Here is an 11,254-nt window from a genome sequence, read left to right on the forward strand (position 1 = left end):
CTGCCAAGGGGCTCTGGCAGAACCACTCCAAGGGGCATGGAGAAGGATGGACGCTCTCCCCCGGGGCCTCAACTATTGGGCCAGCAGGAAGTAGAGAGGTCCAGCTGTGGTCCACAGACCTTGGAGTCTTGGCTTGGGGCTGCTCTGAGGGGGCACAGAATGGGGCCCAGGGAAGCCTTGCAGCCCCTGGGCCCCAAGCAGCAGCGCCTAGAGGCCTGGGCGGCAGGAAAGGGAAAGGTGACGTCATTGCCGCCTGGAATCTGCTGTTTGGAGGCGTCGCCATGGAGACCGGAAGGCTCAGGGTGGGTAAAAATAGCAAACCCAAGAGGGTGTAAGTTCCAAGAATCAGAGTCTGAAAAGAGAAAGGAATACAAGTTCTTGTTGCTCACGAGGACAGAGACTCCATCCTGGAGACTAACGAGAGGGGCCATGGTACTTCCAGGCCACTGCCACCCACAGGGCTTGTGATTTAGGTGTCCCTGGTACTATTAGGAGATTGCTCTCACTCAGGATATGGTATGAGTCTCCCAGCTGGGGACATCTGCAGGCATATGGCCTCTGCTAGGACATAGAAAACTGCTCCACCGGGGTGTCCCTTCCTCAGAAAGGGGAAGTGGCCAGCCTGCTGAAGGAGCTCAGCTTCCTGCTCCTTCAGGCTGAACTCTGGCCTCAGGCAGACTCTGCAGGGTTGGGGGGGGGGGCAGAGAGAGAGAGCTTTTTGGCTTCTGTCCAAGTGCCCTTTTCCTGCCCGGTTGCAGCAAAGAAAAGTGACTATATGAGAGAAACACCCCCTCCTTGCATGAGCCAGGATTTCCCTGTGGAACGAGCTGGGATAGGGCCCAGCACTCAGAAATATCCAGTGCAAACTGTTTGCATGTCTCTGTAGCTGTGCTCCCACTCCCCGCCCGGGGCGGGGCGGGGTGGGGGTGTCTGCTGTGTGTCCTTACAGGTTCCCTCAAGTTCCAGGCCACAGAAATGCAGCAGTGGGGTTGAAGGGGCAAGTCTAGGAGGATTCCCTGCATCTCTGGGCTGGGCCACAGGAATCAGCATGTAGACTTAGCACCTGAGGGCTCCTTCCCAAGCAGCCGCTGCCTTCCAGAGTCCCAGAGGAACCTACGTCCTGGCCAAAGTAGACTCTAGTAGCTGACTAGGTAACATCAAGCTTGAGGCCCCAGGACAATTTAGTTGCCCTGAGATGGACCCAAGAACCTTCCTGGAGGAGTGGCAGAGACAAAAGTCTGTCCTATAGTGGGTGGATATCTGCTGCCCTGGAAGCCCGGAGTGCAACTTCCTTCCTCACCCCTCTCTCTTACTTCTTGCCTCCTTCCCTCCTTCCTTCCTTCTTCTGCACCTCTACTCGGAGCTCCCTGAGGTGCCACGTCCTGGGCATCTGGGCTCCTGTATCCTTCATGCAAATACCACTGTTTTCTGATCGAAAGGGGGCCCCTTAGGCAGGAGTAGAGGCAACCCCTTCCATGAACAGGGTCTGTCCTTTCATGCCCAGACCTCCCTTGGCTTGGCAGTTGGTGGCTGAGGAGGGTGAGGGTAAATAGAGCCCCACGAAGGGGGAGCTGTTCCCCCAAGAAATAGCTCGAATGCCTTATGTAACGCGTGAGCTCACTGCAAGGGCCTGCCAGAAATGACGGCAGGAGGGCGGGCTGGCGGGAGGAGGCCTGCTCAGGAACCAAGTGTGGCTCAGATTTACGAGGAGGCCCTGTTTCCAGGAGAGAGGGGCTTGAGGCCTGTACAGGGAGAAGGATGCTACACCAACCCAGGGGTGCAAGGGCAGCAGAGCTACAAGCTGAGTCTATGCAAGCAAGAAGCCCCCCCCCCCCCCGATCCTGAATGGGATGAGACGCTGGTATTCTTGCTGGCCTGGGATGTTGGGTGTGTCGGGTGGATGTGATGGTTGATCACCAAGTAGTCACAGGCCCAAGTCCTCCCTGCTGCCCCCTCCAGCCTGGTGCCAGAAGGACCGTGATTCAGAGGAAAGGGTTCCTCCTGAGTTACCCAGGACCTTCCCTGGAGAAGCTCCAGAGGGTGTGGAGGGGTAAGAGGCAACAGAGCTCTTTCCTAAGCCCAGCCGCCCTCTGCCTCCTGATCCTCCTCCACTCACAGGGTCGAAAACCAGGGCACATGCTTGCTCGAAGAGTGGCTCTGGTGGAACTGGATTCTGAGACCAATAGCTGCTCACCCACCTTTCCTCTCTTACAGCTTTCTCTGCCTCTTAGGGGCACGTGCAGCATCACCTGCCTCCTGTAACGAGCAGGTCTACAACCCATGTGTACACCTAGGATGGGGTCGGGGCAGCATATTAGTGTTCATCTACGGGAGGGATTTTAAGTCCCGAGATGGAGGGTGCTTCAAAGAGGCTATGTTAGGAGCCATTGGTGCTTCCTTGGGACCAAGATAATCAGTAGGCTTAATATTAGTCACATAGGAAACCTCTTCCAGAGCAGGCCCAAACAACCACCTTACTTTGGCAATTCTACTGGGACGTTGTACTACTCCCTAAGATGCAGTGAGAGTCTCTAATCTGCTCACAACCTAGCCAGCAGACCCTGACAATAAGAAGCAGAGTGAGGGTACATGGGTCATGAGAGACCTGGCTCATCAGCCTGGGTTGTTACATGTTAAGATGCCAAATCTTGAGAGGTAGGCAGCCCCTGAGGAGCATCTGAGGCCCTGACTTGTAGGCCTGAAAGAAGAGAGTGGAGACAAAGGAGTTGCGACTGCCCAGGTGCTAAGGGGAGAAGCAAGAAGGAAGAGAGGAAGAGGTTGCGGCTCTTATGAGGATTTGGTCTGGGTCTGAAGGCTGGACTCCCTCTACATAAGAGAAAGATCTTAGCGCCTTGCCTGAGTGCTGGGAGGGTAAGAATCTGAGTGAGAGTCTAGTAGGGTCTCCTCAAGGTCCCTGGAGTCTGACTCTGAAAATATCCCATCCTGTACTTTCTTGGTAATGGTGTATGAGCTCTAAGCCAACACGCCTTCACTACTCAGCCCCATTACCAGTTAGTGTCCTCAAATGGTTAGCGTGTTAACACTACCCTTTGAGCCTTAAGGTGAAATAAATCTAACACTAGGGCCCCTGATCTTGTAGTACATGAACTTCTACCACGATTCCTAACAACACTGTAGGTTTGGGCCCTGCAAGAGGTATTGAGAAGTGCCCTTAACTTTTGGAGAAGCAGACTAAACCTTTATGTGATGGGTGACAGTGCCACTGTTGCCCGTATGTCAGGCAGTGCAACAGCAAAGGGAGCCCAGAAGATGACAGGGATGAGGGGTTTACTGGGGCTGCAATGATCCCTGCCCCTCTGCCCTGTGGCTCTGGGCCTTCGCCCTCATGTTTTACACATGAACCCATTAGCCACTTGGGACCACAGCTTTAGCCTTAGGGCTGAGGCCTGGCAGAATGCTGCAGGCCATGGGCATAGGGCGGCTGTGCTGTGATCAGCTCAGTGTGTCTGGAGCCTAAGGCAGGCTAGGTGCACATTCCAGAGCAGCACAGCATGCTTCAAGGGACAGGGTCCAGGAGGCTCTGGTGGGACTGTAGGATAGGGTGTCCGCATATGCTCTCCTCCAGGCTTGGTGTACAGCTCCTCCAGCCTGGCCTTTTGTGGAATGCTGTGCTGGCCGTCCATAGGCTTTGGATACATCATCAGCCCCAGGGCCTATGCTGCTCAGGATGGGAGCCCCCTCGTGTCTGACGATGTGCCCTCAGCCTTAGAATTCTGTATCAGGCAAATGGGTTAGATAGGGGTCTTCCAAAAGAGAAGGGCCCAGGAGCTCACCCTGCTTCCCCAGCCTAGGTCAGGGATCAATGGTCTCCTAAGATTGGTCATTGTCCTCTGCTGGGCTTAAGAGGGTGGTAACCCCATGGTTGCCTTCTCTAGGCTAACAGTGATGTAGGCAAACAGGCACTCTTGTTTGACATGGCAAACAAGAAAGAGGGAAAGAGGTCCTGCTTTTCTTTCTTTTTTTTCCACCACAGGATGTTAAGGATCAGAAGTTGCTGGAGGGTGCTGCTGGAAGTGGAACAGAGCAGGAGCTGGGCCTACCGCTGACTGAGGTAGTCAGCTACTGCAGGACTAGCTGCTGCTGCGGCATGCCGGGCTTACCCTCTAGTTCTCACAGATCGCAAGAGCCCATAGACATAACTCTAGGACAAGCCCTGTTTTTACTTCCTGTGTGTTGGAGGCAGATCAAACTGCCTGTGGGATGCTGGGACCCACGAAATGACCCCAAGCTTGCTCTGGCTCCAGGATGATCCTAGGGGAGACAGGCATATACCTAAGACCACCCAGAACAAGTGACCCTGTATGGACAAGGAGGCTGATTCTACAGAAGTTCCCATTGTAGGGGACGTTCCTCTTGGATAGAATGGTCGAGAAAGAAACAACAGAGAAGATCAACAAAACCAAAAGTATCTTCTTAAAAAAAAAAAAACAACAAAACCTAGAAAATACGGGTTTTTGCAAAGAAGAAAATATAAAACGCCAATGGCCCCTTCACTCTGCAAAACCCACTTTCTTCTTCTTTTTGTTTTGTTTTTGCATGTAAGATGAAAGCTGTAAAGTTTCTAAGTACCAGCCTGGGTTATTCCTTGGTGCTTAAATGCCTGGCTAACATGTAACACCTTGAGTCCGATCCCTAGCACCACACAGGCACATAAAATCAAAGTGCTGTGGCAGCTTTTTCCAGGAACATTGATAGTGATTAATTTCAGTTTAAAACATTTTATGGAGGCTGGAGAGTTTGCTCCTCGATGAAGAGCACTTGTTGCTGTCACAGAGGACCTGGGTTTTATTCTGAGCATGTACAATTCGGCTCACAATTGTCTGTTAACTCCAGTCCCACAGGACCTGACACATACAATGTTACAAACAAAACACACACAAATAAACAAAACAAAATAACCTAAAAATGTTAAAAACTATCATTTCCATTTTATTCCTTCTTCCTTCATATAGGCAAGCACTCTGCCACTGAATTATACCTCCAGCACGTTTATTTTTTACCGATGAAATACAGATACGTAGAAGAACCGAAAAGAGCTGACGAGACAGTTCACTGGGTAAAGGTGCTGATGACCTGAGTTTGACCCCTGAGACTCACATGGTGGGAAACAGTCTCCCGAGCGTGACCTCTGACCTCCATGTGTAAGCCTTGGCACGTGCACGCCATAAGAATAAAATAAATTCTTATTTATTTTTAAAAGCCCCCAAAGTTGAGATAGTTACAAGATGTAAGCCTCTTTTAGACCTTCCCGCTGTGTCTTCTAGTTTCCTTACTCAGCTTTCTTAAGTCTTTTCAAACATTTTTGTCTTACCACTCTCTGTATTTCTAAATTACAAGTCTCTTTCTGTCCCATGTTTAGCTGCTAAGGCATGGTAAGATATAACTGAGGATGAGGGTCCGTTTGCTTGTTTTTTTTTTGTTTGTTTGTTTTTTGTTTTGTTTTTCAAGACAGGGTTTCTCTGTGTAGCCCTGGCTGTCCTGGAACTCACTCTGTAGACCAGGCTGGCCTCGAACTCAGAAATCTGCCTGCCTCTGCCTCCCAAGCGCTGGGGTTAAAGGCCTGTGCCACCACTGCTCGGCTGTTTTTTTTTTTGTTTGTTTGTTTTGTTTTGTTTTTATTTTGTTTCTCAGATGGTTTTTCTGTGAAGTCAAGGCCGTCCTTGAACTCCCTTTGTAGACCAGACTCACCTGCCTCCTGAGTGCTGGGATTAAAGTGTGAGCCACTACACTTGCCCAATGCTCTCTACCTACCTAGCTTTCTCTTTTCTCTTCCTAAGCGAGCAATATCATAATTTCTTGTTAAGTCATTTATATCACTATAACTATGTAAATATTATTCACAGCTGAGCCAAGTAGCAAACTCTGCTCGTATTTTTCTCTTTGTTTTTTTCCCTGAAGTTAGTATTTTCTTTGCTTTCTTTTTTTAATCGCTTGAGTTTTTTCCAGATCCAAGGTAATCTTCTCTTATTATCTTCCAACAAGTTCTCATCCCAATCTGAGACAACTAGACGTATCCTGTTTCGGTTCCATTTTTTTTTTTTTTTTTTTTTTTTTTTTGGTTTTTCGAGACAGGTTTTCTCTGTATAGCCCTGGCTGTCCTGGAGCTCACTCGGTAGACCAGGCTGACCTCAAACTCAGAAATCCGCCTGCCTCTGCCTTCCAAGTGCTGAGATTAAAGGCGTGTGCCACCACCGCCCGGCTCTATATTTTCTTGAATCCTTTTATCCTCTATATCAGTCTGAGCTGGTTGTCCTCAGACTGGACAGCCCTTACTTAGGTCTTGTCTTGACAGAAGCCAAGTCCCATCTACTGTTTCAGAATGGACACTTTACCTTACTCTGTCCCACCCTGGCCTTAATCCCTACCCCTCACTGAATGGGACTCTTCCCCAGGACTCATGCTGACAATCTGGTCTTCATTCTTACAACAGTGGCATGAGTAGGTCCCATGCTTATTTCTACCTCTCCTTACACATTTTTGTTGAATGTTTAAACAGCACATTTTTCTCCTGGCATATTTATTTTGTGTATTTGTGCTTGGACCGAGAAGGGGATCTTGTGCTGTCTTGGTTGAGCTGTATGTAGCACATCCTCTGGTATCTTGTCTGTTCCCACAGGACCCCCAAGAGGACTTTCTCTAGCCTCTCTAGCCTGTTTTGTCATTCATATGTACTCAGCAGAGATGGAGAACTCAGCCTGCCTTACACAATAAGGTTTGTACTCTGATTCAATCTCAGACTTACAGAAATGCTGCAAGAGTAACTCAGGAGTCCATCACTCTGACACTCAGTGGCTAATATGGCAATTCTCCATACCCCAAGGACAATTTTTTGTAATACCCTAAGAGGGCCATCCAAAGCAGGTCATGTTGAGACTGAGACACAATCCAGGGCTCCCTGGTTGTCCCAGTAATGCCTTTTGTTGTGACAAGATATGTCAACCTGGTCAGGAGCACATGTTAGACTGAAATGTCCTTGTCTCTTTGTCTTGGTTAGCCTTCAACATGCTTGGTCTTTCCCTGCCTGCAGTGGCCCTGATGCCTATAAGGCTCCTGCTAAGGCTTCCGGGGAAAGTGCCCAGATCTATGTTTGAATGTCTCATTGCTGACAACTTGTCATGGTTAGATGTAGGTTGTGGGTCTTGGAGATAGTGACAGTGGTGGGTACAGGGTCTGCTCACACTACAGAGGTGGGGCAGCTATTTCTTATTATTTACAGGATCCACTCTGGTGACTCAGTTAAAATAGTAGCCCCCAGAATCTCTACTGGAAAATTATTCTTTTCCCTGTGTAACAAATAAGCAGTTTTGGAGAAGATACTTTTAAATATGTAAATGGTTCTCATTTAGCTTTTAACTATTATATTTTAGTGAATGTTAAATGTGTATGAACGGGCTGGAGAGATGGCTCAGTGGTTAAGAGCGCTGACTGCACTTCCAGAGGTCCTGAGTTCAAATCCCAGCAACCACATGGTGGCTCACAACCATCTGTAATGAGATCTGATGCCCTCTTCTGGTGTGTCTGAAGACAGCTACAGTGTATTCATACGTAATAAATAAATAAATCTTTAAAAAAAAAAAAATGTGTATGAACTTGTGATATCTTGCTCTGTGATTACTACCCGTCCCTGTTGTCCATTACATCATCTTATCTGGCTAAGGGGAGCTCCCCCAAATTCTGTGTACTCTGCTCATGCCTTCATTCTTGGGGTGTCTTCCTTCTCACCTGTCCCAGGCTTACCTGCTTCTCAGTGTTTCTCTCCAGACTCTGGGTCTTTTCAGGAGACTGGAATGCAGAAGCCAAGGTTTGTGCCTTGCATTGCTCTCTGATGCCCAGAGACTGATGCTTGGAGTCCCTCCTCCAGTGGATAAAGTCAAGAGTGACGGCCATGTTTGTGTAAACACATGTTTATAGGTATGATGGGAAGTCACACGGTATCACCCAACACCATATGGTTCCCTTTTTTCTTTCTCTTTATATTCTTTAATTTCTAAGCTAGCATACAAAGTAACGAGTTTCATTATGGTGTTTTCACACACAGGTAATTCTCCTTTCCCATCAGTCCCATCAGACCCTAGCTGACACTTATCTAGGGAGATCAGCAAGTGTGCACATCTGGAAGGGGGACAAGCTATCCAAGCACACCAGTATGGTAAGGTCCAGGTAGTGAGCTTGGTGGGCCTGGTGAAGTTGGGTCCCTGCTTCTGCCTGCATCCTCTAGGCAGGCACCAAGCCTCCAATTCTTCACCAGGAATGACTGTGCCTATGCTCCATTTACCCACATAGAGGCCTGGCCCATAGCATGACTGTGTCATGGGCCAGAACAGCTGTGGGAGGGGTTGAAGGAAGAAAGCCAGCAGGTGAAAAATCTCCATTGAGCTCGGAGAGCACATGGAGCCTTGCTAGCTCTGTCTGTCACAGCTGCCCTGACCCTGTGAGTCCGGCTTTTTCAGAAACTCAATCCTCTTGAATGGAGAGGGGAAACCGTTGAGTCCATTGAGGTCAGAAGCTACAGAATCCAGCCTGAGATCTTCCCTGTTTTTCTAGAGCTCTTTACCCTGCACCTCCTTCCTATATGCCCTTTAGGGATGAGTACCTTTATGCTGCACCTGGTCATGGCTGCTTCGCTGGGTTCTGCACCTAGGAGTCAATGCTAGTTCCTGACTTGAGTCTTGCATCCAGAGAGCTACAGGATACATTTAGCATCTTTGAAAGCACTGGCCACCCAGAATGGTGTTCAAGGCCCAGCTAAGATAATGATCACAAGTTTCTTGTTTGTTTGTTTTGAGATGGGACTCACTGTGTAGGCTAGGCTAGGCTGGAACTCAGAGACCTGTTTGACTCTGTTCCCAAATACTTGAATAAAAAGTGTGTTTTAGCATGCACAGATCATTCAAGGGCTATCTCAGTTACCTTCTTTGGATTATAATTTGCCTGAATTGGATGGAATATAATCCCATGCAAGGAAGTCACTCTCTCAAATGTGACATTAATTTGAATGGAGTCTGCATGTGGACAGATCAAGCTATTGATGGGGATACAACTACGTCTCTTTTGTTTTTTTTTTTTTAAATAGTCCCTTCATGAAATAATCAGCTGTCTTAAAAAAAAAACCCAACTGTTTATTTTGCTACACTGAAAAACAGTTTTTAAGTTGTGGGGAGGCTCATGGTGTAGTGCATGTACAGAAATCAGCAGGCAAGTTACGGGAGACATTTTTCTCTTTCTATCCCTTAGAGTGTTGGGCTTGAGGGTAACCATTTACCTGCTGAGCTATCTTGCCAATCTTCTACCAGTTGTCATATGTATTGACAGAAGAGACAACTAAGAGAGGGAGCTCTTCATTATGAATGAAATCAGAAGAGTAAACTCAGAGCCTGCCTGAGTTGTGCTAAAAAGGAAGGATGATCCCCTAGGCACTGTGGGAATGCAGGAGCAGTCTTTTGTCTTGTATTGGGAATGATCTAGTTTCCAGACAGGGAAACACACTTTGAATATCAAGGCCTGCCTTGAGGTAGGGGTGGCTGAGGCTTGCACAGAGATGCGTGGCCAGTCCCAAGGTAGGCGCTGTGTCTAGGAGTGTTGGTTTGTGTCTGTTCTGATCTTACCCAGGAGATAAGAAACTTGTCACAAGCTGAAGATAACCCAGGCTGCCCTGGGTATGGCCCTCCTACTTCACCAATCAGGAAAGGCCTATGCCCAGGCCAGTATGAGGCACTGGGTCTTTTAGGGGAAAATTTCCCACTTGTTCACTTAATCTGTCCTTTCAGGTTCAGGTTTTGAATCCCTGTGTCAGCCACTCTGTTATATGTTGACTACTTTGGGTGTTACCCAGCAAGACTGTCCTATTTTGATCCCATTGTATAGCTAATATATGGAGGGCCAGTGTTGTCCTACTCAGGCCATAACCTAGATATGCAAATCGATATGCAGTCCTGGAGGCTGCAGGGTAAGGATCATAGCAGCTGCCAGCCTGAGAATCACAGAGATCTGCTGTCCAAGCTATTGACTAATGGCAGGCTCAATAGGGTCAATAGCTATTGACCCTTCTTGAGGTCAATAGCTACTAGGCACAGCTTCTTCAATGCGGGATTGCATTCCAAAGTTCCCACCTCACAGAACAGGGTCCAGTAGACAGATGTTGCTGGTATCTGTATCACCGGTGAGAGGCTGGGTCACCGTTCATGGGGTGGTCGATGTAGCCTGTCAGTGACACAGGGACTTTCCGCAGTTGTGCCTCCGCTGCATCTCTAGATCATTCGATGAGCTCGTAGGTTCTGCAATTCTGTGTCGTTCTTGAGTGTGGAGTTCTGTATATCAGGTGGTATCCTCACTACACACGGAAACCCAGAAGTACTTTGGGCAGTCCTTCTGCTTCTGGAGACCTTGGGTGAGTTCTTTGTGAGGTTGTGTAGGCACATGGGGTTTTGTGCTATCTTCTCTCATAAGAGTAACCTGGCATGAGTGTTCTGTGGTGTCCTTTATGTAGGGACCTGGAATGCATGTTGTGTTGCCCCTATCATACGGGGACAGGAACTTCGGTTGTGTGGAGACCCTAACGTGCTTTGAGACGTTCTTGTATCAGAACCCGAATGTTTTGTGGCATCCTTGCTATGGGGGAGGGCGCCTGGGTTTTGTTTTGTAGTGTCCTTGTTATGAGTGTCTCGTGTAGCACGACGTCCAGCAGTGTGGGGAGCGAAGATTACTTCCCAGTGTCTCCATAGAATGGGGACCCCGGGATGTAGGGCGGCAGCGGCGCAGATCTACTGCGGACCGCCACTCAGCTGGCCTGTGGTTGTGGCAGGGACCTTGTGGGTTTCGGGGGGCCCCCAAGACCGTGGTGGCAGCAGGACCGGAGTCTTCCCAGCCGCGCAGGAAGCGGCCTCGGCCGGAAGGGGGGCCCCAGGCGCCTCCGCTGTGGCCGCCTCCAGTGGCCTCTACAAGGCGGGGCGGATCGAGTAGGGCCGATCAGGGCCGAGCCGGGACCGAGTAGGGCCGATCAGGGCCGAGCAGTGCCGAGAGGGGCCGAGCTCCGGTACGGGGGACCCGAGTGGAGTCGAGCTGTGGGCGGATAAAGCCGAGCTTGGCCGAGTCCGGTCCGGGTGTAGCCGAGCGCCACTGAGCCCGGGAGGGGGAGCGCGCGTTCTTGGAAGAGCCCGCCCGGAGCTGGTCACATTCCTGGCCCGCACTCCGGCTGAGGCGGACGCACAGCAACAAACAACGCGGGAGGCGGGGC

The 11,254-nt window shown here is 49.5% G+C and overlaps 1 long non-coding RNA gene across 1 annotated transcript; it reads left to right on the forward strand.

The window, feature by feature from the left end:
• The first annotated feature begins 260 nt into the window (after nt 1-260).
• LOC114612786 lies at nt 261-7,484 on the forward strand. Its single transcript, XR_003710088.1, has 3 exons — nt 261-302; nt 6,638-6,733; nt 7,389-7,484. It is a non-coding gene; the product is annotated as an uncharacterized LOC114612786 (long non-coding RNA).
• Nucleotides 7,485-11,254: the final 3,770 nt, after the last annotated feature.

The sequence above is a fragment of the Grammomys surdaster genome, unplaced genomic scaffold (genome assembly GCF_004785775.1).
Source record: "Grammomys surdaster isolate TR1022 unplaced genomic scaffold, NIH_TR_1.0 126185, whole genome shotgun sequence".
Lineage (NCBI taxonomy): Eukaryota > Metazoa > Chordata > Mammalia > Rodentia > Muridae > Grammomys > Grammomys surdaster.